Source organism: Dasypus novemcinctus, chromosome X (genome assembly GCF_030445035.2).
Source record: "Dasypus novemcinctus isolate mDasNov1 chromosome X, mDasNov1.1.hap2, whole genome shotgun sequence".
Lineage (NCBI taxonomy): Eukaryota > Metazoa > Chordata > Mammalia > Cingulata > Dasypodidae > Dasypus > Dasypus novemcinctus.
In genome coordinates, this window is record NC_080704.1 from 7,428,125 (window position 1) to 7,436,714 (window position 8,590).

Sequence of the window (8,590 nt, forward strand, 5' to 3'; positions counted from 1 at the left end):
TTAACTGGTACCTGTTATCTAAAACCCAGACACGTCAGAACTGTCTTCACTTTGTGCAGTAGCTGACAGAGGCAAAGTGAGGAAACTTTCCTGATATCCTTGGATTTCAATATCTGGGACTGTGTTCAACGAGGACTGCTAGCAGCAGCAAGAGTAATAGTAGAAAGAGATACCGAAGCGTTTCCCACAGAGAAGAAACTCGACTTAGACCCTGAAAGCTCACCTTCTTCCTTTGCAGAGGAACAAAAAGAATTCTCTGGTTATTTGCTTAAATTCTCTAATGCCGTCAGGAAATGACTCACCGAGGATTATTTAGACGGGAGCATGCAAGGTTGATCTTCAGTAGCATGAGACTACTTTGTACCTACCGTAGCTCTTCACAAATAGATTTCTCCGGTGTGGAGCTCCTGCCTTCAGGAAGGTATGGGTGGGTGATATTTCTAGTGCTGTTGACACCATCCTGGGAGTCCTGGCTAAATACATTGAGCTTTGTACGTTTTCTGGGTAGTTTACGTTGAACCTTTAGAACACCCTTCGGTTCTCTTAGAAAAATGGGCATCCTGGCATTAAAAAATGTAATTCGTGATATCATTTTAATGATGGGCTGACAAATACAAGAAAAAATTAATAGGAAAGACATTATTTGTGAAGTCTCCAGAGGATATTGATTCAGACTCTCAGGGATCTTCCCTTTCTTCATTATGCTGAAAATTGCTTTTTTTCCCCCCTTTTAATTAAATAAATAAATACTTGTTTATTGTAAAATAACTCAAGCAGTACAAATTAGAGCCCAATTAAAATTGCATCTTCAAGTGGCAATATGTACAGAGAACCACTGTAAATATATAGAAGAATAGGCCACCCAGCTCTCAGTACATATACATACACATACGTGCTTATGTACATGTACCTGGGGATACATAGGTTATTTTCATGCTATCTTAAATGTGCTTTTTTCCTTCACAAGAATAGGCCAACAGTAACTTTCAATATCTATCTATCTATATATCATCTATATATCTCTGTCCATCCATTCACCCATTCATCCATCTCTCATCTATCTGTCTATTTGTGTGTCTATCATCTCTCTCCATCCACCCATCTCTATCTGCCATCTATGTTTCATCTTCTCTATTTTTGCCTATTATCAGTTGAAGTAGCTACCTAATGTTTCATTGTATAAATTGTACTATAATTTGCTTAACCAGGTGTAACCATTATACCTGATTAACATTTAGAGTGCTTCTCAACCTTTCACTATTTTACACAAATGCTTTAAAGAGCAAGTTTGTACCTCAATGTAAGCACATTTGCCTGTTCGCCTTCCTGGGATAAATTTCTAAGGTGGAATTGTTGAGTAGAAGTGTATGCACATTTAAGACTTCTTAAATGTATTTCCAACTGTTCTTTTAATTTTTTATTAGTAACTTCATTTCAAATTCATAAAAATAAAAGAACAAAAACAGGCAGCTCAACCGTTATGGAAACATTATTCCTAAAATTCACTCCAACTGTTCTTTTCTACATCAATGTTGTAGACCATTATTAAACATTTCTAATTTTTTTCATCTTTGCCAATCATGCCAGATGCATGAGAAAGCTACTTTTTAAAACTCAACTCTTTCCCTTTTAACTTTAAAAAAATAAAAGATTTTTCATCTTTACCATAGATGTATTTGTTTTCTTTTTTTTCCCCCTGGTTTTCTAATGATTTCTGATGGGCTTGTATTCTGTCTTTAGTGTACTGAAACTAGCTCTGATTTTCCCTTGCCTGGAATATCTGCTTACCCATTTGTCAGATGAGATTGTGGTCAGTGCTTCTGCAGAACAGGCTGGGAAAGTGCGATAGGGCAGGCTGGACTGCTGGAGTCCATGAAGGAAGCCAGAGGGCCGCAGAGAGTGCCTGTACCAGCCTGGCTCCCCTCTTTGCCAAAACTCCTACCCCTAAACAGAATGGAAGGAAAATAGACAAGGAAAGCAGTGGTAGCCTTTGGGACTTGTGAATCTTCATTCTTCATAGCATCACAGACAGACAGACAGAGACAGACAAATTCAGCTCAGAGACCACTTGGGGGCTTTGCCATGGTGAAGGTGACCAGGAAACCACAAGCCCCTCCAAACCAAGCACCAAAGAGAGGAAGAAGGGGAAGCAGAGCCAGCATCAAGATGCTGAAGTAAACCATGGGGCTACAAAGACCTCCTCACAGACCCAAAGAAACCTACATGGCCAACACTAGTGGCCATCATCTCAGGCTGAAGAAGAATCTGGATGGAGACGAGTGACAGCAGGCCCAAGAAACCAGATAGACACTCCACCTCTTCAATTAACCACCTGAGCAGCCAGCAGCTTCAGAACAAGGCCAGACACCTCAGAACCATCTCCTGATTCTCCAGTGTCTACCTGCTGAGCAAGAGCCAGTGGTGGAGGGCTGGAATCTTAAAGCAACATAGTTCACTGAGGGCAACGATTACAATAAAATGCACATAAATGAATAGCCTTGTTCACAGGAAATGCACGCAGGAGTATTATGGTATTCAATGATTATGATGTGTGCAACCTGCTCTCTAATGTTCAGGACATAGATAGATGGGTGACAGATAGAATCGGATAGATAGATAGATAGATAGATAATAGATGACAGATAGATTATGATGATGATAGATGATAGATAATAGATGACAGAGAGATGATGATGGAGATAGATGATAGATAGCTAGATAATAGGTGGATGGTAGATAGATGATAGATGATGAAAGAGGAAGGGAGGGAGGGAGGGAGGAAGGAAGGAAGGAAGGAAGGAAGGAAGGAAGGAAGGAAGGAAGGAAGGAAGGAAGGGAGGGAGGGAGGGAGGGAGGGAGGGAGGGAGGGAGGGAGGGAGGGAGGGAGGGAGGGAGGAAGGAAGGGAGGGAGGGAGGGAGGAAGTAAAGAAGGAAATACAGCTATCTAAATGATAGGAAGGTAGATTAAAAATAAAGTTAGAAAATAGAGATAGATGATAGTAGATAGATATGGAAGATTGATATAAAATAGAGATAGATATAAAATATAGTTATAAAATAGAGATAGATACACTAAGCTCTTAAAGGAGAAGTTTTTGGATAGGTAGACAGACAGACAGATAGATAGATAGATGACAAATGTGGCAAAATTTTAAATTGGGGTATGTGGAAGGTGGAGGTATATTGGAGGTCTCTGTGTGGGGTTTATATTATTTTTCAACTGTCCTATCAGTTTGAAATTATTGCAAAATAAAAAGTTAAAAAAAATAAAAGAACAAGTTGTGAAAAGAAAAAAATGTCAGTACAATGTATTCTTCTTTTTTCCTAAGCCTCACATATATACCCCTTCTATAGAATGGCTGAAGCATATGAGGCTCAATCTTGAATTAGATATGTTCTCTTTTTTTTTTTTCTTTTTTCTTGTTGGGGGAAAGCGCAGACTCAATCCCCCACCAACTCAAATTATGCAGTCAAGTTTCCCCCCTGCGGGGAAATCGCAGGACTCAGTAGGTCCCCAGTGCAATGGACCAGCCTTGCCCTGGGAAAACCACATTCATGATCACGGTGTCTCCCCTGCCAGGTAAGTGTTAGGCATGTTCTCTTTACATAAATATCAGTGCAGCCTACTTGGCTGGTTGGTCAATGTCATCATGTCCATGGTGATTTCCACACTCTATTATATATGGGTATCTCATCAAGGTGATGGTGCCTTGTCGCCTTCCATTGTATCCCTTTGTCCCCATTGACCCGCTGTTGCCATCTACTACTTAGTGCTAATCCCATGGCTGCAAACAATGAAGGAGAATTTTGCCTTCAAACACTTAGGAGATGTTTCCTTAAGCTATGAGGTGGACCAGTGACCATGAGGTGCAGCGGTGCTCAGAGATGTATTCACCAAATGCAATGAATGTCCCATGATGATGGAGGAGGTTGTTGTTACGGGGAAAGGAGTGGGGTGAGGGGGGTGGGGGGTATATGGGGACCTCATATTTTTTAATGTAACATTAAAAAAATAAAGACAAAAAAAAGACATCTAAAAAAAGGTAATAAATGATATGCCTCATTTAAACAGAATTACAAGATACCCACATAGACACACACATACGCACACCCACCAAATGAAACGCTCAGACCATGAGCTTGAATTGCCATATGAAGTCAGGATGCCTGGCATCTAGTCCTCTCTTTGCCACTTTGACCCTTGGAAAGGTCACTTAGCCTTTCTGGGTTTCAGTTTCCCTTTTCGTAAAATGGACCTCAGCTGGTATCTGTTTTTCTTACTGTATTTTGTTAATTTTATCTGCAAAGGGGGTCCACAGCTAAGGAAAACTAAAAGGTTTGAAGGTCATAAAACAATATTTTTATTTCTAGGGTCCCTTCCAGCTCTGAGTCTAAGAAATCAAACAGTTTTTTGACAGAGCCCTGAGGTAGACGCCTTTGTGCTTGGTATTCTCTGTTGATTTATTATTATTATTTATGAAGGTAGGTAAGTTAGTACAGCTTAAGTATTTATAATTTTTTAACAGAAGATCATGTCATCATTTTAGGAAATTAATTTTCATCTAGAATGTCTATGAGAAGAGAATAAAGATAACTAAATCATTTTTGAACAACTGAATTCTTAATAAAAATTAGGAATCAAAAAGCAAAATGAAATTGGCAGATATTTAAAATTCTAAATATATGTTAAAGAAAAAAAAATGGAGTGTGGGCTCTAGAAAGGGTGAGAAATGACAATACTCACTTTACCTGTAACTTCTGTAAAAATCTTTTTACATGGTATCATCAAGATGTCTTTATTTTTTTTTAAGATTTATTTTTTAATTTATTTCTCTCCCCTTCCCCGACCTCCCCCCAACCCCCACCCCAGTTGTCTGCTCTCTGTGTCCATTCTCTGTGTGTTTTTCTGAGTCTGCTTCTATTCTTGTCAGCGGCACTGGGAATCTGTGTCTCTTTTTGTTATGTCCTCTTACTGCGTCAGCTCTCCATGTGGACAGTCCCACTCCTGGGCAGGCTGTGCTTTTTTCACGTGGGGCTGCTCTCCTTATGGAGTTCACTCCTTACACGTGGGGCTCCCCTACAAGGGGCCAGCTCACCACACAGGTCAGGAGGCCCTGGGTTTGAACCCTGTACCTCCCACATGGTAGGCGGACGCTTATCCATTGAGTCAAATCCACTTCCCAAGATGTCTTTAAATAATGATTTTTTTCCCACTTAGCAAAGATTGAGTATGAAAGCTAGTTTATGAACTACAACCTCAAAAGCATTTGAGAACCATCCATCCATCCTCAAAGCAGGATGCTATTTGAGGAACCCTAACTCCCAGGACAAAGTTTTCTTGCAAGGTCCAAAGTGATCCCAGGGGAAAAAAACTGAAAGGACCACCAGGTGTGGTTCGAAAGGAAAGGGCATTTGAACTAGGTCAGCGTGCATCTGAAGAGGTTGCGTCGAAGGACTGAAAGTCTCCCTTTGGTCAAGACCTTGGGGCATGGGTTTCAGGTCGGGCATAGTAAACCTGATGCCTGTGGTGTCTGGGTAGAGAACGCTGAAGGATGGATGCTCTGGGGTAGGTCCCCTGCCCAAGCACAGAGCCATGCCCTGACCCAGAGGGACTGCTCCTCAGCTTCGGTCCATGGGTGCCAAATAGAAATGCTGGCCGTGTGTGGCCAGAGCTTCTGCTTTTCAAGAAAAGGTGTGCTCCTCTGTAGTGACTTAGAGTTTCTGACTCTCACCACTTGTTTCAAGCATAAAGTCTAAGACTGTTGCCTTCTTCCCATGACATTTTTTTAAATGTTGCATTCAAAAAATAGGACATCCCCATATAGCCCCCCCGGCTCACCCCACTCCTCGCACATCAACAACCTCCTCCATCATCATGGAACATTCATTGCACTTGGTGAATACATCTCTGAGCACCGCTGCACCTCATGGTCAATGGTCCACATTATAGTTTACACTCTCCCCCAGTCCACCCAGTGGGCCATGGGAGGACATACAATGTCTGGTAACTGTCCCTGCAGCACCACCCAGGACAATTCCAGGTCCTGAAAATGCCCCCACATCACATCTCTTCTTCCCACTCCCTACCCTCAGCAGCTACCATGGCCACTATCTCCACATCAATGCTACATTTTCTTCTATTAACTAATCACAATAGTTCCAGAATAGAACATCAGTAAGTCCACTCTAATCCATACTCTATTCCTCCATCCTGTGGACCTTGGGATGGTTATGTCCACTGCATCTCTACCTCAAGACTGGGCTTAGATCCCATGACATTTTTTTCTGAGCCATGGCCCAGCATCAGAGCATTCTGGAAGCAATTGGACTTAACTGAGTGTGTCTATCCAACGTGCTCTACTTGAACCAAAACAGTTCTAGGCACCTGCCAAGGGAAGGCAAATGAGCATTTAGAGAGTCTCCTTGGCAAGTGTTGTCCATTTTCTGGAGAAATGAATGCAATCTTATCAAAGGGGTTTTTGTTAGAGAAAAACAGAAAACCTCTTACAGAAGCACCACAAAATAAACACGATATTTCAAGAATGCCAGAGCATCCTTCTGAAACCCAAGGGAAGGTAGAGATCTGAGCTTCTTGAGAATGGAAATTAGGCACTGCAGAGACATCAGAAAACAGGCTGTTAGCTCTCTCTCCCTCTCTCTACAGGAGCCTGCAGAAAAACATTCTGTACTTCAACTAAAAACACACCCTCCAGACTGTCTGATGCTAGCCCCACTCATTGTCTTTGAGCTACTGCACACCTCTTAATAAACTGTAGGTAATTGATGGGTTTGCAAACTCTCTTTGCCAGTCAAGTTTCTGTTGACTTCCCTGCCCATATGGAAAGCTTTTTTTAAATCTTATATATATTCTTAATTCCGGTAAAATACACATAATATGTAATATAAATTTTTACCATTTTAATTATTTTTAAATGTACATTCCGGTGTCATTAAGTGCAGTCACAATGTGGTATAACCGTCAACATTTTCTAGTTCCAGAATTTTTCCATCACCCCACACAGAATCCTATACCCATAAAGCAGTCACTTTCCATTTCCCCCCACTTCCCCAGCCCCACCCCTAGCTCCTGGCAACCATTAATCTGCTTTCTGTCTGTATGGATTTACCTCTTCTGGATATCTCAGATAAATGGAATCATCCAGTATGTGGTCTTGGTATGTAGCTTATTTCCCTTAGCATAACATTTTTTTATTTATCTCCCCCTGCCCCCCCCTCCCACTGTCTGCTCTCTGTGTCCATTTGCTGTGTATTCTTCTGTGTTTGCTTGTCTTCTCTTTCGGTGGCATTGGGAACTGATCCTGGGACCTTCCGGGGTAGGAGAGAGGTGCTCAATCTCTTGTGCCACCTCAGCTCCCTGGTCTGTTGCATCTCTTACTATTGTCTCTCCTCTGTGTCTCTTTTTTTTGCATCATCTTGCTGTGCCAGCTCTCTGCACTGGCCAGCTTGCCTTCACAAGGAGGCTCTGGGAATTGAACCCTGGACCTCCTACATGGTAGACGGGAGCTCAATTGCTCGAGCCACATCTACTTCCCAACATTATGTTTCCAAGGCTCATCTATGTTGTAGTCTCTGTTAGCACTTCATTCCTTTATGGGGCTGAACAATATTCCATTGTAAGGATATAGCACATTCTGTTCATCCATTCGTCTACTGATGGACATTTGTGTTTCTTCCACCTTTTGGCTATTGTGAATAGTTCTGGAATAAACATTCATGTTTGTTTGAACATAGAAAAAAGTAGTTTTAACTCCCTTTGCAGTTCAATTCCTTGGCTCCATACAAATTTGTGTTTTACCCCTTTGAACTTGTTAAGAATTCATATGGTTTCCTCATTGCTTCATGAGTAAAAATTCTTTAACACATGTTCATTTTTCATCTGTATTAAAGTCATGATTTTGCCTTTTTACTCAGACATGGAGAAGTATCTTATATCTGAATCCCAAGGGCATGAGGAGTCATTGGCAGTAAGGAAACAAAAATTGGAACCCACACGTAGATTCACCACCATCACCAAACTCTCAAAAGATAAGCTAGCAAAAGACAAAGTCAACAGATTTGCATTTAAATTAAATCTTTAAATCTTGTCCTTGTCTTGTTTTTACTGATGCCACATGCACCTGAGAACATGACTATTCCATTTTTCAAATGAACAGTGTCTCTAAACCTCATTTCCAAAATTTTAACATATTTTTCCATCCCGCCCTTTTTACAATGAGCAGAGTCTAAGAGCACCCACTGCTGACATGTTTGATAGACCCAACCTTGGATGTTGAGGGAGAAGTTCTCAGGAGTGCGTATGCCTGTGTGTGTGTGTGTGTGTGTGTATGAGGGGAAAGTGGGTCATGGCCAGGGCAGATTTTCAAACTTGTGTTGTCTGCAGCAAGTGCAATGGCTGTGTAACTAACCCACTCATTCCTTTTAGAACTGGGATAGCCTTGGGGGCAATGGAGAACCTCAAACATGAATGAACAGCGTCCATTCATTCATCTAACAAAACTTCATTAAATCATGTCTGTAACAGAAACCATTGTCAGAGGTTTAGTATATACAAGAGTAGAGACTAGAAAAC

The 8,590-nt window shown here is 41.3% G+C and overlaps 1 non-coding gene across 1 annotated transcript; it reads right to left on the bottom strand.

Moving 5' to 3' along the window:
- Positions 1–3,424: 3,424 nt before the first annotated feature.
- On the bottom strand, positions 3,425–3,588 carry LOC131277315 (U1 spliceosomal RNA). Its single transcript, XR_009184512.1, has one exon. It is a non-coding gene; the product is annotated as a U1 spliceosomal RNA (small nuclear RNA).
- Between the last annotated feature and the right edge of the window lie 5,002 nt (positions 3,589–8,590).